The sequence below is a fragment of the Danio rerio genome, chromosome 20 (assembly GCF_052040795.2).
Source record: "Danio rerio strain M-AB ecotype USA chromosome 20, GRCz13ab, whole genome shotgun sequence".
Lineage (NCBI taxonomy): Eukaryota > Metazoa > Chordata > Actinopteri > Cypriniformes > Danionidae > Danio > Danio rerio.
This window is the reverse complement of record NC_141040.1, coordinates 49,775,894-49,803,333: the sequence shown is the minus strand read 5'-3', so window position 1 is coordinate 49,803,333 and position 27,440 is coordinate 49,775,894. Positions and strand designations below refer to the sequence as shown.

Genomic DNA, 27,440 nt, shown 5'->3' with positions numbered 1-27,440 from the left:
CGGGTTTTAGAGACGTGTGCACCACCTTATGGGGCATAAGAAAAGGACGTGTTTGGATATAACTCAGTTTTTTGAACACACTTGGTTATTATTGTTCATTTATTTGTTTGCTGGAAATTAGAGCTGAATTTAGAAATAGTTTTGAAACAAATCTTTAGACTTAACAAACAAAATTAAATATGTAGGCTTAAGGCCCATGCACAGCACTTTTTGCTTGTGTTTTTCGTCAACGTTTAACATCTCGTGACTAAATAAAGGGCACCAATGTGATCGTGCACACCAACGTGCAAAACGTCAGGAGTAAAAGCGTTACTTTTAAAGAAACTCATGCTCGTTTTTTTAGTTTTGTTTTGATGTGCCGTGTCAAAACCTTCTTCAATCAGGTTGGCACTTTTGTTCAAGTGCATGGAGCAGCTGAAGTTTGAGTAAACAGCACTTGGAGGCGCTTAAGCACAAAACTGTCAATGCGAGCGCAAATTGCAGAAGATGCCTAGAGACGATATGCCAGCGGAGCTGCTTATTGCACTGGTGAACAATAATCATTTCTTCATCGCTAGAGCTGCTACTTGAACCATCCATGCTTGTTCGAGTCACCAGTAACTTTACAACAAGCGGATGAACTTCCTCTCTTCTTCTGTGTTATAAGCGGGGTGTCAGAAGCTTAAAGTTGTGTAGCGCCATCTAACATCAAGGAGTGATTTTGCATACTCTTCTGCTTGACGCCAGTGAAAATTGCTTGGGTTTGAGTCCGGAAAAACATCTCGTAAAACGCTGACAATGAACGCAAACGAAAAGCGTCCTGGTGTGTACGAGCCTTAATAGATGTCTTCAGTGGAGTGCATACAACACAGTTTCCTTATTCCACGAAAGTAAATGAGTAAAGTAAAGAGGCCTAATGGAGGAGGCTCGTTCATTATCCTCGCGCTGCAGATGGTCTGTTTAACTGTTTTCTCGCTAGTGTGAACTCGCTAGTTTTCCACTTACAAAGTCCACCATGTAAATAGCAAATGCGCCAGGACGCAGCGCAACTGACTCTTAAAGGGAACGGGAAATGAGACTCTGATTGGTTTAATGCACGTTATGCACAGAACACACCTATAACTTGTTAAGAGAATAAGTACAACCCTGTTAGACCGTGCACCAGGGTGCAGAGCGTATTTCTCCATCCTTAAAATAGCAAAGGTGGATTCGGATACCCCCCTAATTCTTTTGTGCCATACACTTTAGACTTTGTGCCTAGATCGATAAAATGGAGCCCATAGTGTTATTAATGGACATGACACATCCCTGGCTGTGCTTCTGCAGATTCCCCACAAGCCATGCTACCCATAACTGGCAGTATGTTTGTGTACTTTTTATACAGTTTCTATTGTAATTTGCAGATTAAGAGTTTCATGGTGGCTCAGTGGTTAGCATTGTCGCAAGAAGGTTACTGGTTCGAGTTCTGGCCAGGCCAGTTGGCATTTCCGTGTGGAGTTTGCATGTTCTCCCCATGTTGGTGTGGGTTTCCTCCTGGTGCTCAAGTTTCCCCCACAGTCCAAACATATGCATAGTGGCTGGAAGGGCATCTGCTGTGTAGAACACATGCTGGAATTGTTGGCGGCTCATTCTGCTGTGGCATAAATTAGGGACTGAGCTGAAGGAAAATTTATAAATAATAAGAATAAATAAGAATAAACTGTACATTTAACATTTTAGGATACAACAGTGATAATAATAATAATAATGATAATAGTATTAATATTAAAAAATAATAATAATTATCAGTATATTTACAATCTATCGTTTATTATTTAGTCTCTTGCTATCTCTCTCTAAAAACTGAAATGAAAACAGTATAAACTATGGTCAAAAAAGTCAATATAATGATGTAAAAACAGACAAAACAGTGAGTCCTCAGTGTGTAGTGTACAGTATGCAGTCAGTAGTAGTGTGCTACAGTAGTCTGCATTAATATGAGCACAGTCCTTTCTCTCTCTCTTTCTGCCCTCAGGCTCAGAAATAGCCGTGTTTGAGGTCTGATCTCTCCGGATGTGCTTCATATAAAACACATGCGGCTCATGCAGACTCTCTCTCTCTCTCTCTCTCTCTCTCTCTCTCTCTCTCTCTCTCTCTCTCTTCTCTCTCTCTCTCTCTCTCTCTCTCTCTCTCTCTGAAACCTCATGGGAAAGTGCTGTGTTCCTGTGAGAAGGCTTTTTACACGGCTAAATTAAGGTGCTCTGGCATGGACAGGTCAGCATTGCGTAACGTGCTCAGATTCGCTCAGTTGTGTAAGCAGCGGTCTGTCTAAGCAGAGTCTGTGAACAGTGTCTGTCTGAATGCAGATTTCAGGAGAATTAAACATTAGACTGGTGTGTGGATGCAGTGACTTTCATATATAGCCACAGAATCATTTAAATGCAAGCACTGTTGCCTCACTACAGATATTTATTTAGATATTTTGTATTTAGAAATAAATACAAAGACTAGATAATACTTCAGAGTATTTAAAAGAAACACAACATACAGTTAACAAACAGCAGCAAGTATAACATGGAGTGATACAACGTCCATGTGCTTCCAATTCATGCCTAAATGTGTGTATTGACCAGCCTGATCTCACGAGGAAACTTAAGTATTTTACGTTTTGTCAGTTTAGTGTTTAATTCGTACGGATTCGAACGAGTTCAGTCGTACGAAAATGTACTATTTTAAAAAGGAGGCGTGGCACCCAACCCCACCCCTAATCCCAACCGTCATTGGGTGATGAGCAAATCGTACTAAATTGTACAAATTAGATTGTACGAATTCATATAAATTAGACACTAAATCAAAAAGTTACGAATTGTCGTGAGATGGTGTTGGTATTGACAGTGATAGGCAATAACTGAATGAAAGGACCATGATGTCTGATCAATGACTAAAAAATATGGACGACGTGACAGCCCCTTTTCCCATTGAACGCCTTGAGGGCAAAACGGCTGCTTGACGGGCACAAACTGTCGCAAAAGACTGCTGAAATTGGAGCCTTGACATGCGCAGAAGGACTGTCTGATGGAGCCAGAGGAGGAGCCGCGAAAATGAGCGGAGTCGAGCTTCCAACCAAACGCTTTATGTAAAATAAACCACGCCCCCCCCGAACTTCTCAGCATGCGTTTGCTGTCATATCAACACAAATGGATGTAATAACGTTAACAAATATGAGGGTTTTTTATATTCAATCGCGCCAGCTCCGGGCCGCAGCGCATAACCTACTCGCGGCGTGGCGGGCTGATTCCGGCTCGCATGCGGCAGCGCCGGCTCGCTCGGCCGCCGCATCTGGCTCGATTGACTCGGGCTGGAATCGGGCAGTGAGTCCAGGCATCCGGAGTAGGTCCAGCAGAGGTAGTCAGTCTGAGCTCTGAGGGGTAAGTCTCCGGCAGGCGAGAATCTAGCCGAATGTATTTTGGCGAGTGTATTTTGCCATCTGGGTGGCTAGGCATGTATCAGCAAACTAATAAAGCCCGAAAAAAGCCCTGACCTTAGCGAATAAACAGTGTTCCACCAGGATCATGTATGTCAGAAACTATGGTTTACTGCTGAACTCATTTTGTCATGGTAAAATAACACAGAAATCGAATAATAACACTTCAGTCTCCTGCCGAAGCACAGACGCGCTGCTTTGAGAAACTGTCAATCACAGCTGTCAATCACGATGACACGCCCAGCATTAAATTACTGCTAAAAACAAACTGTTTACAAAAATGAAGATCTGCACCTATTTCAGCACAATAACCAGTGCCTTAATCGACCAGAACCATCTTTCGGGACATTTTATTGCAAGTGTAATAATTTTTTTTATTTGGGCTCAAGTCTCCTTCATTAACACGGAGGAGGCGGGCTTTATGACTTGTACTGCAGCCAGCCCCCAGGGGGCGATCTAACGGCCGAGACCTTCACTCAAACGCAGGCTTGCGGCACACTTGTGTCTGATGTGTTTACCAAAGAGAAGGCGGGGAAATAACCTGTCAATCACATGAGATCCACCAATAGCAAATCTCAACCATCCAATCAATCCCCCTAGGACAAATTCAAGTCTGGTCCTACTTTTTACACTGCGCAGAATGGAAGTGAAATGTTTCATGTTCGACTTTAAAGCATTTTTATGGTGATGTGATCTTTGCTCAGGCAGAAAGAAGTCTCTGAGGCATCAGAAGGTCAACAGCCGAGGTTTGCCTTCTAACTTATTCATAAAGTGACACTTTTCCAGCTTGACACACATTCACACTCTGCTGTTTCTTGGGTGCACACGTCATCCTAAATGTTTGTCACTGTAAACTACATGTTGTTTTTTATTGGCTTGCAATGTGAGAGAATACAGGTGTGACGTGCTGTGACTTAAGGAGGACCTATTATGCACCTTTTTATAATTCTTTGAAATGTAGGCTTTTTATATACACTAACCGGCCACTTTATTAGGTACATCCTACAAGTACCAGATTGGACCCCCCTTTGCCTTCAGAACTGCCTTAATCCTTCATGGCATAGATTCAACAGAGATTTTGGTTCATATTGACATGATAGCATCACGCAGTTGCTGCAGATTTGTCGGCTGCACATCCATGATGTGAATCTCTCGGTCCTCCACATCCCAAAGGTGCTCTATTGGATTGAGATCTGGTGACTGTAGAGGTCATTTGAGTACAGTGAACTCAATGTCATGTTCAAGAAACCAGTCTGAGATGATTTGCGCTTTTTGACATGACGTGTTATCCTGCTGGAAGTAACCAGCAGAAGATGGTACAGTGTGGTCATAAAGGGATGGACATGGTCAGCAACAATACTCAGGTAGGCTGCAGCATTAACACGTTGCTCAATTGGTACTAATGAGCCCAAAGTTTGGCAAAAATATATCCCCCACACTATTACACCATCACCATCAGCCTGAACCATTGATTCAGTGCAAGATGGATCCATGTTTTCATGTTGTTGACGCCAAATTCTGACCCTACCATCCGAATATATATATGAAATATATATATATGAAATCATCCAGCTGGCACACAACATCATAAGACGTTAATATTAGGTTAGATTAAGGTCATCGGGTGACCAAAATTCAATGCCGAGCCAGTGTCTAAGGACAATGTTATTGTGATGTCCAATAGCGACGTCAAAGGACGTTGATATTTGGTTGATTTTAGGTTGTGTTGGAAAGTGACCAAAATCCAACGTCGAGCCAACATCTTAAACCAACATCATATTGATTCCTCTTACATTGATTGACATTTATTCAGGTATGGCAAAATCCAACGTCTGATAGACATCATAGTGGTGACATGCACACAACATCAAGCTGTAACATCATTAGACGTTGATATTTGGTTGATTTTTAGGTTGGACATTAAAGTCAGCTTGATTTTGGCTTCGAAGGTCAACCTGATTTTCGTTTCCAAGCAAAATGCAGTATCCCTATGACATTGGGTACAACGTCAAACTGATGTCATGTTGACATCCTGCGCTTGCTATGCAGATTCACTCATTAGTGAATAGCTACAAATCATGTAGGCTACACTATAGCTGAAATGTGACAGAGACCACAAAATCTTAAAGGACAACTATTTTACCCCTTTTTCAAGATTTTATTATAAGCCTTCTGCATCTCCAGAATGTGTCGGTAAAGTTTTAGCTTAAAATACCCATCAGATTATTTATTATAGCTTTTTAAATCTGGCAAAATGTGAGCTGTTTTAACATTGTAGCTGTTTTTGTTGCCTGTGCCTTTAATGCAAACGAGCTGGTTCTCCCCGCCCACCGTTCCCATGTGCGTGTCAGATTCACAGAGATCTCTCAGTATTTCTTTAATAATAATAATAATAATAATAATAATAAATTCCCTACAGTTATATAGTTATTTTCTGCAATCATACCAACTAATTGGTGGAGAGGAGACAGAGTGATGAAGCCAGTTATAATATGGGGATGGTTAGGATGTCATGATGGACAGAGGCCAGTGGGCAAATTTGGCCAGAATGAAACTCCTACTCTTTTTCTTTCACTCTTTTTTAACGGCCATAGAGAGTTGGGACATTGGTTTAACGTCTCATCCGAAAGACGGTGCTCACTGAGCAGTATAGAGTCCTCTTCACTATACTGGGGCATTAGGACTCACACAGACTGCAGGTTGGGCGCCTCCTGCTGGTCTCACTAAAACCCTTTCCGGCAGTAACCTAGCTTTCTCATGTGGTCTCCCATCCAGGTACTGACCGGCCGCAGCCCTAGCTTCAGTAGAAAAACCATGTGAGAGTTGCAGAGAGCTAACTTTAATAAATGTAGCCTTTAGATGTACAGCACAGTGACATACAAGAATAAAGAGCTCTCCTTCAATACAGTAAACACTTTCCCAACTGTTATTTATATTTTTGTTGTGGAGTTATTTCAAGCCTTTCTGCAACGATGAGTCGTTATTGCACACACACATACATGCACGTTTAGCTTTGCAATGTTTTTGCACTGCAAATGTGACAGGATACATGTTAATATCCATTGCTGTATGGATATCTGTTATGTTAATGTACAAAATAAGCCTGATTTAATGTCCACAAACCAGGGTTAAAGCATCCTCTTTTATAATTGGACTGACACTATGTGGTTGTGTTGAAGAATTATGCAACTATTTTACTGTCTTTATTGTTTTGCACATGTTTTGTCTTGTTAATAAGATTATACGAAGCCATGTTAATACATGGCTGTCAATCAATTTGGTGGGCGGGGAAACTGCACTCATACAAATGCCTCAAAATGGAAGGGATTTGTATCCTATTTAAACGTCAGAAAATTGAAAAAAAGAGACTTAATGTCTTTACATCACCCCAATATGACCGTGGGCACACTATACACAGTCCTGTCCAAACAGCTTACAAAAGATGATTTTCATCATAGGTGCCCATTTAGTATTAGGTTGAACAGGTATATTTGTGTGAATACCCCCAAAATACTGAGTATGGGTCAAAATTATTAACTTAACTTTATTCCGAAATTTCTTAAAATTAAAATATATAAATTTTCAAATAATATATGTGGTAAAATTCCTTCAAATAATGTACACCAAAACAAAATTTTTAATAAACAACAAATATTTGTTATTAGTAACGTGCTTTGCCAGGACTTATTTTGGAAAACTTTAAATGAACCTTCAAATAACAAAATATTGACCTATATGATGTATAAATCTTTATTTCAGGTGGCACGGTGGCTTAGTGGTTGTCACGGTCACCTCAAAGCAAGAAGTTTGCTGGTTCGGCTGGGCCAGTTGGCATTTTTGAGTGGAGTTTGCATGTTCTCTCCGTGTTGGCGTGGGTTTCCTCTACAGTCAAAACACATGCGCTATAGGTGAGTTGAAATTAAATTGGCTGTAGTGCATGAATAAGAGTGTATAGGTGTTTCACAGTATTGGGGTACAACTGGAAGGGCATCCGCTGCATAAAACATATGCTGGAATAGTTGCCAGGTCATTCCGCTGTGGTGACCACTGATAAATAAAGCACTAAGCAAAGGAAAATGAGTGAATGAATTTTAATTTCCAAAAATTTACACTTATGTCTGGTTTTGTGGTCCATGGTCAGAAGTATACTGTTAAACAGTGTTTCTCAACCATGTTCATGGAGGACCACCAGCACTGCATGTTTTGGATGTCTCCTTTGTCTCAAACACCTATTACAGGCCTTTCAGTCTCTGCTAATGAGCTGATCATCTGAATCAGGTGTGCTTGGTTATAGAGGCATAAAAAATGTGCAGAGCTGGTGGTCCTCCAGGAACGTGGTTGAGAAACACTTACTTAAAGATATGTTATGACCATCACATTCAAATTCAAAGCAGATTTTGAGTGCATTAAAGCTAACAAAGGTCATAAAGAAACTTTCACTTTCAACAAAAAGTGTCGTATGCACATTACCTAAAAACAAAAATCAATTATATAACATCCTAAACGTCCAATCCAAGAACATGAGCAATGCAACTAAATCATTTCCACATATCTTCCTCTCTTTTATGTCTGCGAGCATTTCACGCCGGCATGTTGAGCTTTAGCGTTCGTCTGACAGGTGAAATCCAGCAGAAGATGTGCTCTTTTCTCTCTCTCGTCTTCAAGCCAAGCATGTTTTGCCGCTTGTTATCCTTTTCCTCTTTTGACTGCCAAGTCATAACGGGCCCGGGGTGGTTTTAGTGGAAAGATTTAGATATCACAGATTATCCAGATTTTGAAGGATTTCCTTGACATTCCATTAACTTTGACATTGTGTTCAGCTGGCAAAGTCAAAAAGCGGCACGAAAGAAGATCCACCGGGGCGTTTCATTAATCACAAGCCAATGCAACGGTGACAATTACTGTAGAAAACACGCATGAGAATGTGAATAATATCTCCGGTGATAAACAAAATAATCAAAACCTCCTCCTTCTGCCAGCGATGACATCATTCATGCATGCGGAGGTGGAAAAAGCACGATTACAGGATAAAAAAAGACTTGGGCTAGAGTGTTGTTGCATTGTGACAGTATTGTTTTCTGGACTCTTAATGGTGTTGAATTTGCCGTAATGCCTTCCGGGAGAGAAATGTACTGTTTGTGTGTCTGGTTTTGATCTTGGGAGCAGCAGGCATAAATGTTTGACTAATGCTTGTAATGAGGCTTGACTTGATGCCACGTCTTGCTCGGCGCGGGCAGAAAACCCACTCAAATTACTGCAGATATCAATCTCTCCCTGCAGGTCACTTTGCATCATGCGAGCTTGAAGGTTTATGGTCAACATTTACAGCAGCTCCTGTTGAATTTCTTGAGAGTACTGAAAAAATCTTACGCAAGAAAAAGTACTATTACTAGACACAAAAAAACAATGTTGCTGAGTAAAAGTATCTATTGTATGAGTAAAATGTGCCCTTCTAAAAATACTCCCGATTAGTTAGGATTACAGTAAGGTTTCTAAGCATACGTTCAATTATTTGTCATTCATGGGCTATACATATAAAGTCAGATGAATCTAACGTGAGAACATATGTTTCAAGAGTTCACACTTAGCTGATGATTGATTATAAAGCTTGTTTGGCATGTTGTCCTGGGAGAGAGCCCTGAGCTCATAAGATCCTCGAGCCTGGGGCTCTCTGTTTGCAAGGCAAGAGGGGAGTTTGAGCTCTGTTGTAATAGCTAATGAACAGATAGTGATTGCTCTTGAAAATAACTATTTACTAGGAGCGTGTCTATGGTGCCCATTTGGATTAGTCAATTAAATTAAGTTGCATGTTTTTGGATGGTGGGAGGAAACCGGGGGACCCTGGGTAAACCCAGGTGAGCACGGGGAGAATGTGTAAACTCCGCACAGAAACGTTGGCTGGCTTGGTAAGAACTAGAATCAGTTACGTTCTTGCTGTGAGGCAACAGTGTTAACAACTGGGCCACCGTGTCACCCATCTAGGAAAGGAGGAGGAGCAGGGGTGGAAGGGGGGATTCTTCAATATGAAGATAGTGGTGATATGGAACTTAGGGTATTTATAGTGGCTTAGGAATCCTCTGATTGGTGAATCCTAAATTGAATAATGCGGGGTCGGCTGCAAGCAATCATAAGCACGGGATCCTCTCGAAATTAGTTCATAAATAAACTTCACAACATTTTATACAACAGTTCTGTCTGGTTCTTGAATCGGATAGCTGTGCGATATTCTGCAAAAAACAGCACTTGTACAGCCTCTTCACCGTTCACTCTTGTGTATTACTCCACCTACATGCAGCAACAAGCAGAGGACACTCTACAGTTTGACAAATATTGCAGCTGTTGGACAACATAATGTACTTTTGAGACTTTTTTAGTTGAGAATGTAGTTGTTTAGATTGCAAGTATGCTGTTTATTTATGAGCATAATGGCTATTTTAAAATATTTTATTTCGGAGCATCGGATTCAGTGCATCGGCCATCATTAGCCTGGCTGAGCTGACCAAAGAAAGTGACGGTTGAGGTTCTGCCACAAGATGGCGACAGAGACCGCATTGTAAATCCTTTTTTATACTTCTGCGTCAAGTGATCGGCGTGACCCACGGCGCATGCAATGCGCGTAGCTGTGCATTTATATTTCTGCGCGCTGTTCCTGTTGCTCTGCAATAACACTTCTGAAATGCTAGCTGGCAGTTAGGTGTTTAAGTTCCTCTGTGTTGAGTTTCTTTGCTGGTGTTTTAGTTTTTCTGAACGCTTCCTTAATGTACAAGCGGTTTTAAACTTTCTCACCTTTTTTCAAAGGTTTTGGTTCAAACCTCATTTTGAGGCAGGAATCAGTGGATGTGCAACAACTTTAACCATGAGGTAAACACAAAACAAAACTTTCCATCCGGAGCTCCTTCACAGGACTCCACACTTTTAAACAATCGCTCCATCGGGCTAGCGCAACTCTCGGTCCCGCCCACACTCGTTAGCGCTACCAAGCCGGCCAATCACAGAGCTTACGCATTGTTGCGCCGTGTAGTTACATTTTTTGAGAGGTGCACCTCAGCGAAGCCGACACCACGGCGAGGGCTATGTCAAACCCAATGTCGTGTTTATTTTTTCAATTAAATTTAAATGCCAATTCATGTCATGACGTCAGGTGACCAAAATTTCATGTCTAGCCAGAGTTTAAGAACAACGTTATTTTAACGTTGGATATCTACGTCAGATGTTGATATTTGGTTGATTTTAGGTTTTGTTGAAAAGTGACTATTACTCAAATTTGTCAGGTATGGCTATCAAGCCATCGTCTGACAGATATCATACCCTGCTGAAAAATCCAGCTTAAACCAGCCTAGGCTGGTTGGCTGGTTTAAGCTGGTTGACCAGGCTGGTTTTAGAGGGGTTTTGGCCATTTCCAGGCTGGTTTCCAGCCATTTCCAGCCTGGTCTTAGCTGGTCAGGCTGGAAAATGACCAGCTAAATCCAGCTTAAACCAGCTTGACCAGCCTGGTTTAAGCTGGACATAGCTGGTTTTGGCTGGGCTCCCAGCCTGGCTAAGCTGGTAAAGCTGATTTTAGCTGGTCATCTCCCAGCCTGACCAGCTAAGACCAGGCTGGAAATGGCCAAAACCGCTCTAAAACCAGCCTGGTCAACCAGCTAAAACCAGCCAACCAGCCTAGGCTGGTTTAAGCTGTTTTTTTTCAGCAGGGTAGTGGTTAAGTCCACACAACATCAAGCTGTAACATTATTAGACGTTGTATTTGGTTGATTTTAGGACAGACTTTGGACATCAACCAATTTTTATTTCCAAACAAAATGCAACGTCCCCACGAAGTTGAGGTAAAACCTAAATCTGACGTGATGTTGATGTCCTGTGCCTGCTGGATTAATTGTTTTATGTTCAATCCACTTAAGTTTGTAGTTGGAACAGCATGAAGGAGTTTTTCAAGAGCATACACTGTAAAAAATGCTGGGTTCCACACAACTGATTTGTACAACATGAATGCATTGTTAACTTATTACCATAAGCTGAACATATGTACATAAATCAATTAAGTTGTCTCAAACACCTCAAGAATTTTGTTGTTTCAGCTCATTTTATATAAGTACTTTGAATGAACAACCTTTTTGTGAGTGTACAGTAATTTAGGACTCATGAAGTCACCTAATTAAGAGCAGTATCTTTACAGTCAACCTGCCATACCAGAGTAAGACACTGAAATGCATTGGCAAACACTGGTGCTTTCAATATGACCTGTTTTGCTGCATGTCTGTCTGAATCAACAGGTAGGGTGTGAGTTGTAGCCAACAGGGAAAACACTCCAGATCCCTCATTAGTCTCCCTCGCTCTTTGCAGCTCACTGAGCCAAGCGACCTGTCCTGCTTGTTGTTGGTTGAAGACTATATCTTGGATGATGCTGGTTGATTTGTTAAACAGTAAAGCTGCACGAGTGTGCTTTAAACAGGCCACTGATGCAACAACACTTGCTGAATACACAGAGAATAAAACGACACACACAAAGTTGATATGACATTGTACATTCACACATATGCTATGTACATGTGTAAATGTCTCAAATAATTGTATGACTTCTGTAAACTCTGATGGTTCAATCAATCGAATATTTTCATGACCTATCAGAAGTCGGCCATTTTGGAAAGCAGGATGTAAACAATGTCACTAAGCCAACTGGAAACTTGCATATTAATGTGATTACTGCTGGTGAAAATGATCAAATATTGTGCTATTTTGGGCTGTATAGATTGATCGTACTGGAAACAAAACATTTAGAGTGTGTTAGACTGGCCGTTTTGAAGAAATGGCTGACTGCTGCTGAAAGTGATCAAATATTGTCATGTTTTGGGCTGTAATAATTAGTCGTAAAGAAAACAAAGCATTTAGAGTGCTTTAGAGTGCCAAACGTTATAACAAATCAAACAGAAGAGAGCATTTTGTAGAGCAGAACGTACACAATGCCACTACCTGGAAACTTGCATATTAATGTAATTACTGCTGCTGAAATGATAAATTATTGTCAAAAGAAATAATTAAACATTGGCCGAACTGTAAATTGTGATGTATTTTCATGACCTTTCAGAAGTTGACCATTTTGAAAATGTAAACAAAGTCACTGAACCAACTGGAAACTTGCATATTAATGTGATTACTGCTGGTGAAAATGATCAAATATTGTGGTATTTTGGGCTGTACTGCTTGATTTTACTGGAAACAAAACATTTAGAGTGCGTTAAACTGTCCAACCTTATAACAAATCAGAAGAGAGAAAAAGAGATGTGTCAGAAATCGGCCTTTTTGGAGAGCAGACTGTAAACAATGCCACTGCACCAACTGGAAACTTGCATATTAATGTGATTACTGCTGCTGAAATGATCAATTATTGTAAAATAAATGATCAAACAATGGCCAAAATGTAAACTATAATAGTCAAATCAATAGAGTATTTTCATGAGGTTTCAGAAGTCGGCCATTTTGGAGAGCAGGATGTAAATAATGCCACTGCACCAACTGGAAACTTGCATATTAATATGAATACTGCTGCTGAAATGATCAAATATTGTCATGTTTTGGGCTGTACTAATTGGTTGTAAAGAAAACAAAACATTTAGAGTGCTTCAGAGTGCCAAACGAATCAAGCAGAAGAGAGACATGTCAGAAGTCAGCCATTTTGGAGAGCAGAATGTAAACAATACCACTGCACCAACTGGACACTTGCATATTAATTGGATTACTGCTGAAAATGATCAAATGTCATCAAATAAATGATCCAATATTGGCCAAACTGTTAACTGTGATAGTCCAATCAATAGAGTATTTTTATGATGTTTCAGAAGTCGTCCATTTTGCAGAGCAAGATGTAAACAATGTCACTGCACCAACTGGAAACTTGCATATTAATGTAATTGCTACTGGTGAAAATGATAAAATATTATGCTTTTTTTGGGCTGTACTGCTTGATCTTACTGGAAACAAAGCATTTAGAGTGTGTTAAACTGTCCAACCTTATAACAAATCAGAAGAGAGAAAAAGAGACGTGTCAGAAAACTACCTTTTTGGAGAGCAGAATGTAAACAATGCCACTGCACCAACTGGAAACTTGCATATTAATGTGATTACTGCTGGTGAAAATGATCAATTATCATCAAATAAATGATTTTGGCCAAAATGTAAACTGTGATAGTCCAATCAATAGAGTATTTTCATGAGGTTTCAGAAGTCGGCCATTTTGGAGAGCAGGATGTAAACAATGCCACTGCACCAACAGGAAACTTGCATATTAATGTGATTACTGCTGCTGAAATGATCAAATACTGTCACGTTTTGGGCTGCAATAATTGGTCGTAAAGAAAACAAAACATTTAGAGTGCTTCAGAGTGCCAAACGTTATAACAAATCAAGCAGAAGAGAGACATGTCAGAAGTCAGCCATTTAGGAGAGCAAAATATAAACAATGCCACTGCACCAACTGGAAACTTGCTTATTAATGTGATTACTGCTGGTGAAAATTATCAAATATTGTCATGTTTTGGGCTGTATTAGTTGATCTTACTGGAACCAAAACATTTAGAGTGTGTTAGACTGTCCAACATTATAACAAATCGGGCAGAAGAGCGAAAGAGAGGGAAAACAAATAGAAAAAGTGTTTGAGATTGGCCAAACTGAGACAGAATCTCACCAACATTAATGTTTGTTCTTATCATTTCCTGTCAAGTAGGTAAAATATTATAGTATTTTATTTTTAATACTTCTTCTCACACATATGTTTTACCAAATATCACATTCTGATTTAGCAGCCTCCACGTTTTCTTTCTTCTTCTGTTGTTTTATACAGGATGAACAGGCAAAACAAAAGAAAAAAAGTTAGATTTTTCTCAAGATATGCAAAATGAACCCGCAGTTATGTGCTGTAAAAATGTGTGCTGTAAAAAAATGCTGTAGCTACTGTGTGCAATTTAACCAAAGCAACTTGTGTATCCACTATTAACGTCCATACTTTGGATCTCAATTAGTGATTTTGGCACGTCCTCTACCAATATCCAGCTTCAAGAATAAATGTGTTTACATTACATTTAGCCCTTTAGCAGATGCTTTTGCCCAAAAGCGACTATTGAAGAGGCATTCAGAAATTCAACAAGAAGGCAATACAATGAGTGATTATACAAAGAAACTTGAGAGAGCTCAGAGAATTAAGTGCTAGAGTAAAGAGGAGAGAGGTTTTTGTTTCTACAAATAGTTTGTCGAGCGTATGCACAATATATGATGATTGTAATACAAGATCAATTGCATCATTTAAACATTTGTTTTTACCAGGAGTGGGGTTCGAACCCACGAGGACATTTGTCCATTGGATCTTAAGTCCAACGCCTTAACCACTCGGCCATCCTGGTTATACTTAAAGAAGCTGAAATATGATGGGAAACATTTGATTTTGTTATCAAGTATTGTTTTTGTAGAGCATTTTAAACCACTAACAGAGTTGACAATAATAGAGTTGATATTTTCCATCATTTTTTGCTTTAGTTGAAGATGCTAATGCTAACCTCAAATCAGGTACCACATAGCATGTCTGAAAAACAGTTTTCATCATATTATTGTTTTTAACATACGCGAATGTGCATATAAAAGCCACAATTTCCCCACAATACAGACTTTATCCCTTTCCTGCTATGGAACTATTCCGACAGGGTATATCTTAGTATTTTCACATGCTGTGCTGTCATTTTTTTTATTGTTTTCAAATGCCATATAACAATGAAATCCTCACATCACCAATTTGAAGTTTGTATATGTAATAAATCCATGTTTACTAGTTTAAAATAGCTTACAAGAGCAATAAACTAAATAAATAAATAAATTAAAATTGTGTTGTTTTTTTAAGGGAATAGAGCAGTAATAGTATCAGAACTTTTACTCAAGCAAAAGTACATAAGCTACTCAGTGAAGTACAATTCCTAAGAAAATCTACCCAACTACAGTAATTTTTGTATTTGTAATTTGTTATTTTACACACTTTAATAACTTTTAATGAGCTGATTAACTGATAAAATGTACACTACATGTGATGCGCATGTGTGAGTGCTTAAGATATCTTCCAAAAATAAAATGTAATGAAATGTTTAATTATTATTATCATTAGAGAAATGCAGAAGCAGATAGAATCTGGCATCATTAGATACACTAAAATAATAGTGGTGGCAGCATCATGCTGTGGGGATGCTTTTCAGCAACAGGAACTGGAAGACTAGTCAAGATAGAGGGTAGGATGAATGCAGCAATGTAAAGAGACATCCTGAATGAAAACCTGCTTCAGAGTGCTCTTGACCTCAGACTGGGGCGACGGTTCATCTTCCAGCAGGACAATGACCCAAAGCACACCACTAAAATATCAATGGAGTGGCTTCACAACAACTTGGTGAATGTCTTTGAGTGGCCCAGCCAAAGCCCAGACCTAAATCCTATTGAACATCTCTGGAGAGATCTGAAAATGGCTGTACACCGTCGCTTCCCATCCAACCTGATAGAGAGAGGTACTGCAAAGATGAATGGGCAAAAATTCCCAAAGGCAGGTGTGCCAAGCTTGTGGCATCATATTCAAAAAGACTTGAGGCTGTAATCGCTGGCAAAGGTGCAACAAGTACTGAGCAAAGGCTGTGAATACTGATGTACATGTGAGTTTTCACGGGCCTCATGTACTAAGACTTGAGTGGAAATCCTACTAAAACACTGTGTACGCACAAAGCTGTAAATGTGCGTACGCAGAAAAAAGTTCAGATGTATGAAACACTGCGTACGCATCCGAATGAACGTGAAACTGAGCACAACATGCACGAGCGCAAAACCCCTCCCTGCCTCCTCCATCGTATGAATATGCTAATGACTCTACTTTGGCAAAACCAAACGAAAAAGCAATGGCAGAAGCAAGCAAGAAGAGAAACTTTGAACAGAATTTGAATTGGAGGTGCTGCTTTCGGAGGTAGACCGGAGAAAAACTGTGTTATTTGCTAGTTTGTCCTCCGGAATTAACAACAAAAGAAAAAAGTTTAGCTGATGCGGTTAACACAGTTGGGTCTGAACATCGCACTGTGGATTAAAAAAAGAAATAATGTGATTTATAGGTGTAAATGTTGAAATGCCATCAATAGTCTTAGTGGCGCAGCTTGTAAAACGCATGTCAACATGTTTTGACACGTTTGAGCATGAACTCGGTTCGAATCCAGCGTCAAATGAATTCATACTCTTACTCATATCAGATTTTGCCTACTATTTATCACGAGAAAGACAAGTAGGAATCATTAATAAGTCTGTGCATCACATTTTATTTGCACATTTATTGAATGGAAATGTTTCTGATTCACGCATGCAAATTTATCTTCAGATGGTGCCTTTAGAGCAATGTGCGTGCAGTCGATCACTCACATTACATTGGGAAAACAGGCGACCGCTGCAAATTGTGCTTTAATGTTTGGCTGGTCAACTGTATAGTATGGAAACTTTATATACCTGCTAGATGAACCTGTCTCATACAGCTGCCATTGCACGGCTCAAAGACACTTTGTAGAGTGCAATTTAACACAACTGCCTCTAGGAGTCGCCAATGGAAATAAAACACACACGCACAAAAAATGTGCATACGCCAGCCATAAAGCTGGCGTGGAGCTGCGCACATTCCCACGTTCATTTCATCGTTAGTAAATCCAAACGTGAGCGTTTCTGAGCGTGAAATCTGGCGTACGCAAAGTTTTTGTGCGTACGCAACGTTGATACATGAGGCCCCTGGTTTTTTAATTTGTAATAAATTTGCAACAATTTCAAAAACTCTTTTTTCACATTGTCATTATAGGGTTTTGTGTGTAGAATTTTGAGAAAATAAATTTATTTAATCCATTTTGGAATAAGGATGTAACATAAAAAAGTGGAAATGTGAATGCACATCATATATATATATATATATATATATATATATATATATATATATATATATATATATATAGTTAGTAAGATACACTTATTTTTATAAACAGTGTGTCATGAGAAAGGAAAGCCGAGAACAGTGCTTTTGAGAACAGTTTTGATTGAAGAACAAATATAGAGCATAAAGTGGGCGGCGCACAAACTGTAAGTCATACTTAAAATAGCCATAAGGGAAAGCTAAGGCTGTAATCAGAGAGTCTTACTAATTAATGAGACATGAAGGCAAAAAAAGGACCCCGAGCAGACTCGCGACCTCAAACCTCCTGTGCTTATATGAACTCTCAGTGGAAACACCAGCTATGCGCAGCAGGAAACTGTTCTGGGTTTGGACCGAAGGGCATCCTCGGGTGTCACACAGACGCACATGGTGAATCACCTCCAGTCCCATCCAGTGGGGTTTCTAGAATGAGTCATTGCTCATTAATGCCCGTCTATTCAAAGGGCACTCATCTAAGGCGGGATTCCCAGAGCTGCCAAGTCCACTTAAAATACGCGACTTTTGCATTTTTTTGTTAAAGTACACATGAAATCAAAACTAACCATGTTGATCTTGTTAGCTTATATTGCTAGTTTTGGGTGAACAATTCATTGAGAGAACAATGTCATTAAGAGAAAAAAAAAAGTTTGCCCTTGTAATCTTTAATTGAAATCTGACAGTTTTTAGTTCAACTCTCAGATTATGTCTGACTGAGGTACTTGGCGTGGCTAACATACACCCCTCACTCTGTCAGCACTATGACAACAAACTGTTATGATCGCCAGCAATCCATGCTGAGGGAGAACACTGGTGAACTACAGACTGGTTACGAACTACAAATCCCTACATTCCGCTATGCACACACCAGTTTCCAATTTTTCTGATCACACACTCCCAGCAGTAGCCTGTTTGCTAGGATTGTATGGACTATAAATATACTTCGCACATTTAGTTCATAACAGCGTCTTTGATTGGTTTGTCATGTGTGTGTACCGGAGCTTTGTCTTAGTTTCGCTTGTTTTCTGTTTGTTTTTCTGTTTGATGCTTTGTTTTTGGATTGCTGTTTTGTGTTTGACGATGCCTATTTTGATCACGATTTTGGATACCTGTTTTGAACCTAAGTTTTTTCCTGTTTTTTTTTTTTTTACTTTTTCCCAAATAATATGTCAGAATTCACAGAATTCGAAAATTAATATGCGAGAAGTACCCGGATGGCTAACTATTTTCAGCCAGATTCTAAAGTGACATCCGCTACACTATTCCATGATGCCCCGCAAGAGAATTCATTATTGGCAGTGAAACGATGCAACTCACGCAGGTAGGTCATGTGATCATGACAAAATGGCGCATGAAGTACGTCCGAGTTCCATTCTGCTTGCATTCATACTGTTTAGAACGTACTTTTCTAACGGCATTTAACATTTAAATTTAAATGCAGTACCTGCTAAGTAGTGGCCAGTTTCGAACTTAGCCAGAGTAATAAAGGTTAAAAAGGCCATGATGGACAGAGGTCAGTGGACAAATTTTGCCAGGATGCCAGGGTTAAACCCAACTCTTTTTTGAAGGACATTTTTAAAGAACACAGAGAATCAGAACCTCGATTTAACGTCTCATCCAAAAGACGACACTCACTGTACTGACATACTTATCAATATACTGGAGCATTAGGACCAACACAGACGGCAGGTTGAGCGTCAAGCGTCCCCTGCTGGTCTCACTAACACCACTTCCAGCAACAATCTAGTTTTCCCATGCTGTCTCCTATTCAGGTACTGACCGGGCCTATTTTTTTCTAAATTACAATAGTATGTTTTTCATGTGGGACTTATTAATTGATCATGTATATATGAAAATAGATGCAGGTGATGATAATACATTTTTGAATAATATTTAGGGCTTGTTTTTGAAGCTTGCGTTGGCAACACTGGGGATCCCCATTCTGCATTCAGCAGCTGCAGTCCGGCGTTTGACGGTTCAGGTAGTTTATCTGCACAGTGACTCATCAAGCATATGGGCCACTCAGATGAACTGTGCAATAATAAGTGCGCTCAATATAAGGTTAATGCGATGCATATTTTCACACCGCGTCCTTGCCACAGTGTAATCCCATCCGCAATAGTGTCTGTCATTTCTCACACATTACCGACGCATTTATCATCAGAGACGTCGATAAGAGCCCTGGAGGCATTCAGATGGCAGAGCTATTATACTGCTGCGGTTCCTTGACATCATTGACATTGAGCTCGTCCTGGCTAATGTTTCCCTGACCCACGATGATGATGGTGATGATGATGATGACACTTCTGAAAGGGTTTTAATGAGAAGACGCATTTGTCTTTGGCTGGATATTTTTGAATCTCTTTCTAGACCAACCTGCTGTATATGTCATTGAATGTATGTAAGATTCTGGCACGAGCAGATTAGCATCACATACAAACATTTTGTAATGTCTTTTGAAGTCAGATAGAAGCCAATTTATTTATATAATAAATAATCGATACAGTGGGGGAACTACTGAAATCTATTTTATACTTTATATAGATGCATTGTATGAATTTTAATGGTTCTGTGGGTCTCGTCTATCAAATCTGAGCTTTATTTTGTATTTTCTATTGGATTCGAGTCAGGTGATTGGTTGGGCCATTCTACAGCTTGATTTTCTTTTTCTGAAAGCATTTAAGAGTTTCCTTGGCTGTGTTTTGGATCATTGTCTTGCTGAAATGTCCACTCTAGTTTCATCCTCATCATTCTGCTAATGTAGATGTTGGACTGAAGCAGCTGATATTAATTTACAATGACGAAGGGCAGAGGGTTGCTGAAGAACTACTGAGAGATTTCAGCTGCTGTCTGGGCTTTCACTGCCTTTTTACATCGTCCATTCTTCATGTGTTCAATACTTTTTCATTGCGTCATTTAATTTTATTATACATAATTTATTAACTAATTCGTTTTGTTTAATTTGCATATATGGATTTCTTTGGATGCTATCAACATCCACTGAAAGTTTCAAGTCAACAGCACCTTTAGAAATATGGTTTCTGAGAAAAGTGGTAACGTGTTCAATGCTCATTTATTTCACTGTAGTAAATAACACAATTTACATTGCTTTAAAGTAGATTTGCAGAACGTTTCATTTATGTACAACAGTATTTGTATATCTTCATGCTTTATTGTCCTATTTATTTTCTTCCTCATTCTGCATAATTTGCAGATTATTGTCAGAATGTCATGTCAATGCGCTCAAAAACAACATTGCTAATCACTAGGGCCAGACAGAATCTGCAGAATATGCATTTACTAACATGAACTAATCATAAACAACACTTGTACAGCATTTATTAATCATAATTGAACATTTACTAATGAATTTTTAACATCCAAGTCCATGCTTGTTAACATTAGTGTAACATGAGTTAACATGAACTAACAACGAACTACTGTATTTTCATTAACTAACGTTTATTAACATGAATAAATACTCTAGTAAATGTATTGTTCATGTTAGTAAATGCATTAATTAACATTAACTAATAAACCTTATTGTAAAGTGTGACCCAATTTCGTAATGACAAACTTAATACATGAAATAAAAAAATAGCTTTCTAGCTTTTATTTAATGTTTTTACAATGCAAATCCATCTAAAGCAAGGCAAGTCTGTCATTCAAATTTTTGTCGGCTTAGTCCTTTTATTAATCCGGGTTCGCCACAGCGAAATGAACTAAAAACTCATCCAGCACATTTTTACGCAACCCATCTCTGGGAAACATCCACACACACATTCACGGACAATTTAGCTTACCCAATTTAGCTTACCCAATTCACCTGTACCGCATGTCTTTGGACTGTGGGGGAAACCGGAGCACCCGGGGCAAACCCACGCGAACACAGGGAGAACATGCAAACTCCTCACAGAAACGCCAACTGAGCCGAGGATCGAACCAGCGACCTTCTTGCTGTTGACAGCACTACCTACTGCGCCACTGCGACGCCCAAGTCTGTTATATATCTACTAATAGACAGAATAAATGACGAGACAAAACTGCGAAAATCTGCAGATTTCTGCTCGTGCAGATTCCATGTGACCCTAGTAATGACTGAAGCAAATTCAGTTAAAATTTAAATCATGTGAACTTAGAGCTTCTGTTATTGATGCTTTACTCTTTAGATTTCAATGCATTTCAGTCTAAAATGTTTGTCCCGTGAAAAGGCCTCAAGTGTCAAATCAAGTCAAGTTAGTATTATTTATCCAGAAATGCATTTAAGATACTAGCAAATCATGCTCACACCATAAACAGCCAAAAATGACAGAAACACTGATGCTAGCTTTGTCAGAAATTAGATTAGATAACAGACTATTGAGTCATTATTCAGCTCAAGTCAGTTCAGTGTTGATTTGATTCCGTTCAATTACATTACAGATATTGCACAATTTATCAGTCATGAAGCATGTTAACCTTAAAAGTGCCTCATGTGTCATGAATCTGGTTTGTTAATTGTCAATCTTTTTCCCCTTCTGTGTCTTCCCGTACCAGTTGTCAGCGCTGATCAGCAGTCACCTGTTCCCGCTTTGTCATTATTGACACCACTATATCTACCTCCTTTGTTTCTCCTCCCGTTGTCAGATTATTGTTACTCTGTGCATTAGCAATCCGTGTGTCAGTCTTTCCTCTACAAACAGATCTCATCATCATTTGTCTCGTCTTGCCTCGTTCTGGTTGTCGATCATCCCTCCTGTATGCATCGTTGTATGTTGTGAGTACCGCTGCTACTTACTCGCTTGTTGACTGTGTGCTCTGACCATCAGCACCCGGAGGTCAGTGGTTCCCTCATTGTTGTGGTGGGCTCGGACCGATCGGCTCCTTCCTTCTCTCGCCCCGGCCAAGGGGGCTTGCCTTGAGTTTACTTTGAAGAACCGGATCTGTGTGATTCATTTGAATTACTGACAGACTGCCTTTGTTTGAACAGTGAATAAACATTGATTGAACTGCACATACCTCTCCTTTGATTCTGTGTCGTGACATCATGTCTCATAGAGTGCATTGATTCAATTAGTTAAATTGTTCTCTAATATCTACATAGAAGGCATGTGGCTTAGTTAAGAGCAAACATACATTCATTTTCCCTTGGATTTGTCTCTGTTTCAGAGGTTGCTACAGTGGAATGAACTGCCAACTATTTAAGCATATGTTTTACCCAGCAGATGCCCTTCCAGCTGCAACCCAGTATTGGGAAACACCCATACACACTCATTCACACTCATAGACTGTGGACAACTTTTGGTTTCCCAAGTCACCTATAGCGCATGTCTTTGGACAGTAGGGGAAACTGGAGCACCCGGAGGAAACCCATGCGAACATGGGGAAAACATGCAAACTCTACACAGAATTGCAGACTGGCCCATCCGGGTCTCGAACCAAGGACTTTCTTGCCACCGTGCCACTTTAAGAGGAAACATTCTCCAGAAAACATTTCACATGCTCAAGAGTTACCCCTAGAATGAAAAGCTCAGGTTTGACCATATTTGGAATGGTCATGAATATTAATGAGCTCCACTTTGTGTTGTGAATGATATATAGGGGTTTAGTATAATTATACTGAAAAAAAAAGGTGCTGACATAGATGTATTCAAAATTGTGTGAATATGAAAACAGAGACCAGAATTAATATCGACCTGCATAAATACACTACCTGACAAAAGTCTTGTCGTTGATCCCAGTTGTAGAAGCAACAAGTAATCACTTGACTTCTAGTAGATCATTTGGAAAATCGATTTTTCTGATGAATCATCTGTTAAACTGAATCTCAATCATCACAAATACTGCAGAAGACCTATTGGCACGTGCATGGACCCAAGATTCTCACAGAGATCAGTCAAGTTTTTTGAAGCAAAAATCATGGTTTGGGGTTACATTCAGTATGGAGGCCTGCGAGAGATCTGCAGAGTGGATGGCAACATCAATAGCCTGAGGTATCAAGACATTTGTGCTGGCCATAACATGATAAATCACAGGAGAGGGCAAATTCTTTATCAGGATAGCGCTCCTCGTACTTCAGCCTCCACATCAAAGTTCCTGAAAGCAAAAGAAGTCAAGATGCTCCAGGATTGGCCAGCCCAGTCACCAGACATGAACATTATTGAGCATGTCTGGGGTAAGATGAAGGAGGAGGCATTGAAGATGAATCCAAATAATCGTGATGAACTCTTGGAGTCCTGCAAGAACCCATTTTTGCCATTCCAGATGACTTTATTAATCAGTTATTTGAGTCATTGCAGAGATGTATGGATGCAGTCCTCCAAGCTCATGATGGAGTCATACACAATATATATTCTTTTCCCACTGCACCACGACTTTATATTCTTTACTGTACTTTATTTTTGTTCGGTGAAGTCAGACCTTACTGTCCTAATTAAATAATTAAAAATTAAGGCATAATTTATTGTGGTAAAATAAGAGTAATCTAGAGGCATTCGCCTTTCATATGAGCCACTTTTGATACCAAATGATCAACTAGAAGTCAAGTTATTATTTGTTGTTCCTAAAACTAGGATAAGACTTTTGTCAGGTAGTGTATATGTGAAGTTTTTTGGTATTCCTTTACTCCAAGAAATTCACAGCAAGAGCTGACTGATATGACACAGTGCATAAACATGCAAAAATTACAGCACATTTCAGGGGCGGACTGGCCATCTGGCAATTGCCAGAAGGGCCGGACCATTTTTTTAATGTGGGCCGGTCAGCTATTTTTTTTATTTTTATTTTTTATATGTATTGTTTTTACATGCAGGCAGCTTTTATTTCTTGCAAGATGTGAGTATTATGATGATGATGATAATAGTAATAATAATAAATGTTAAGCACTGGCCAAATCAGCAATGACTGGCTGGTTTCGAGATGGGCCGACCCAATGAGAGGTTACGCGGATGTAATCAAAATCTGGCAAGAATGTCAAACAAACAGTAAGTGCAATACAAGCTAATTGTCAGAGATGGACCATAAAAAAGGAAAGGCGGTCCTGAATAGCTCAGAGAAAGCAAAAAAAAAATGTCTCTAAAATCAAACGCTGCCAAATGCAAATGAAAGGAGGCAGCGGAGGGGCACAAGAAGGTCGCTATTTTGAGCGTCAGCTGAGTTAGTTGGTGTTTCTGTGTGGAGTTTGCATGTTCGTGTGGGTTTCCTCCTGGTTTTCCCCACAAGTCCAAACATGTGCTGTAGGTGAATTGGTTAGGCTTAATTGTCTGTGGTGCATGTATGTGAATGTATGTGTATAGGGGTTTCACAGTGGGTTGCAGCTTGGTCATCTGCTGCGTAAAACATATGCTGGATAAGTTGGCGGTTCATTCCGCTGTGCTGATCCCAGATTAATTAAGGGACTAACCCGAAAAGATAATAAGAATGAATAAATAAATAAAAGATAATGAATGAAATGATTGCATATATAAATTTGTTATAAATGGGTTGTTTTTGTTCCTGTCACATACATTGAATGTTTAAATATCTATTACAAATTGTACTGCTTATATTGTTTCACCATCTGTACACCAATATAAGTAGTGAATGTGAGTGTCCGTGCATGGGGCTGTGTCGGTGTGGTAATGTGGGCTGGTGTGGCTACAGTGCCAGGGCATATTTTTAGTCCCAGTCCGCCCCTGGCAAGTTTACACGCATGGTACTTAAGGATTTTGTGTGAACCATCAGAGTCTGTGTTTTGCTAAAATTGGCCAACAATTGTTTTTTCAAAAGAATTTTACACATGCAATAATGACATGAGAATGTGGAAACAATGGTGTTTAAGCCCTATGGTATGTCAATCTGTCTCTTAAATTAATTAGATTCATCTTTATTTCTATAGCGCTTTTACAACATTGTGTCAAAGCAGCTTCACATAGAAGATTATAGTAAATTAAAACAGTGTTTGTCCAGTCATTAATCAGCTATGCCTATAGGTATATCCAGCTCTTCATTCTATGAATCCTTTAAATGTGTACCAAGTGTGCTCATCCAAAATCAATTGCAAGTGTTTGTTTTGAACTAAATCCTTTGACCAACACCATAGGTGGACTACTGTGAAGATGATGATACTATTTCATCAAAATGTATAATGTTGCCCCTTTTGGACGGTCTTTCAACCACACTGGATCAAAGAACTTCAGAAAGATGTTGAGATTAGAAAACAATGATGAAACCAGCATCAAAAATCTCATTCTTCTGGTTTTTTTTTTTTTTTTTTTGCTGTCAGATGCACTATACAGGCCAAACCTTCGGCGAGTTGTGCTTAGTAAGACTTCAGTGGCCTTCTTCTAATGAGCTGCAGTGGATCCAGCTCCGGCAAGCCCAACGGAAAGCCTATCAGAAAGTAATCACCACTCTAATCAGCCATAAAGATGATGTCTCAGCATAGACAACAGGTGATGGCTTTTCCACTGGGAGGAGACTTCCTTCCCAGAGCAGAAGAAACGCATGGTCAGCAGTTCAGCTTCAGACCTGGAGTGATTACATTCAGATGTATTCAGGAAAGCCTTGTGAGAGGGATGAACAGTGACTCAACGTCAATATATGCTGAAGTCCAGCAAGAGTGCATGAAGATTAAGCCAGAACTTCTGGCGTTTGCCTTATGCTTTATAATAAGATGAGACACTAATTAAAACACTCAATATTCATTTAGGTAAAATCACAAAAGAATAGCATACAATAGTGACCCATTCTTGATATGGTATTAATGCTGATGAAAGACTTGTTTTAAGCCTTTGACTTTCACACTATGGTCATTTTTGACCCATTCCTTTGGTTGAATTGTGTTCCTGCTGCCATCCTAAGCTAATCTTGAGTTGTTTTACAGGCAGTTATGATGCCAGTTAAGTTAAACATGTCAAATTTATGTGGTAAATAGAGTAATGTCTGAAGTAAATTTTGTGATATTATAAGCAAGTAGTTTTTAATCATGATTTTATAAAGATAATGCCTTTTATAGCCTAAATGAAACTTTTATCCATATTATGGTTCTGAACCCATCATAACTAAGCAAGCGTGATGATGGTAATGTATTTTATTGTATATGTGTACCCAAACATCAGTGTGTATATTGTCATTTCACCCAACAAAACCATTGTACTGATTGAAAGCTTTTAAATGTTTGATGTTACCAGGAGCGGGATTCGAACCCACGAGGACACTTGTCCATTGGATCTTAAGTCCAACGCCTTAACCTCTCGGCCATCCTGGTCTTGTTAGATTCTTCCCTATTACCAGAGGAAGGAGAAGTCCTTACAGCTTGCACATCAGTTACTCTAGAAGAGGCAAACAAAACACTTGAATGCATTGTAAAGCCTTGTCATTGCACTTGTAAAATCTGCCTTTTTCAAAAAAGATGGAGGGTTTCTTTAAGTCTAACACCTTAAGCGCTGTTTTAGCCATCCTAGTCATAACAACAGTCAACATTGAACAGCATCAAATTCTTGATGAGAGTCTCTCAAAGTAATCCAAGCTTCAATGCATTAAATGATATACCAGGAGTGGGGTTTGAACCCACGAGGACACTTGTCCATTGGATCTTAAGTCCAACGCCTTAACCTCTCGGCCATCCTGGTCATGTTCCTCTGCAACCCATTACCAGAAGAAGCTTGAGTCATTACAGCTTGTGCATTAGTTACTCTAGAAAAGACAAACAAATCATCTACATGCATTGTAAAGCCTTGTCATTGCATAACAGGACTAAAGGTGTGCTGCATGAACAAGATAAAACTTCACCTTTGTTGTTCAGGTGAGCAAATTTTCATCATAGTTTGTGTGCTTGAGAACTCATTTTAAGTTTATTTTCGTTGTGAGAAAAATAAATAGAACTTGAACTTGTGGTCATTTTAAAAGTGTGATCATTGTAATATAAGATCCCTTGCATGACTACATCTTTTTATTTTTCCCAGAAGGAGACATTAAACCCATAGGGAGATTTGTCCAATTTATTTTAAGTCCAACATCTTAACCACTTGTCCATCCTGGTCTTGTAAAATCAACTGTTTAAATCTAGTACATTTGTACAATCAGCCCTTT

At 39.4% G+C, this 27,440-nt stretch overlaps 1 long non-coding RNA gene and 3 other non-coding genes across 4 annotated transcripts; 1 reads left to right on the top strand and 3 right to left on the bottom strand.

Annotated features, from left to right (window-relative positions):
* Window positions 1-3,638: 3,638 nt before the first annotated feature.
* On the top strand, window positions 3,639-27,440 carry LOC141379452 (uncharacterized). Its single transcript, XR_015519200.1, has 3 exons — window positions 3,639-4,188; window positions 7,202-7,350; window positions 25,633-27,440. It is a non-coding gene; the product is annotated as an uncharacterized LOC141379452 (long non-coding RNA).
* On the bottom strand, window positions 14,750-14,832 carry trnal-uaa (transfer RNA leucine (anticodon UAA)). The gene has a single exon. It is a non-coding gene; the product is annotated as a tRNA-Leu (tRNA).
* trnal-uaa (transfer RNA leucine (anticodon UAA)) lies at window positions 26,534-26,616 on the bottom strand. The gene has a single exon. It is a non-coding gene; the product is annotated as a tRNA-Leu (tRNA).
* trnal-uaa (transfer RNA leucine (anticodon UAA)) lies at window positions 26,898-26,980 on the bottom strand. Its single transcript has one exon. It is a non-coding gene; the product is annotated as a tRNA-Leu (tRNA).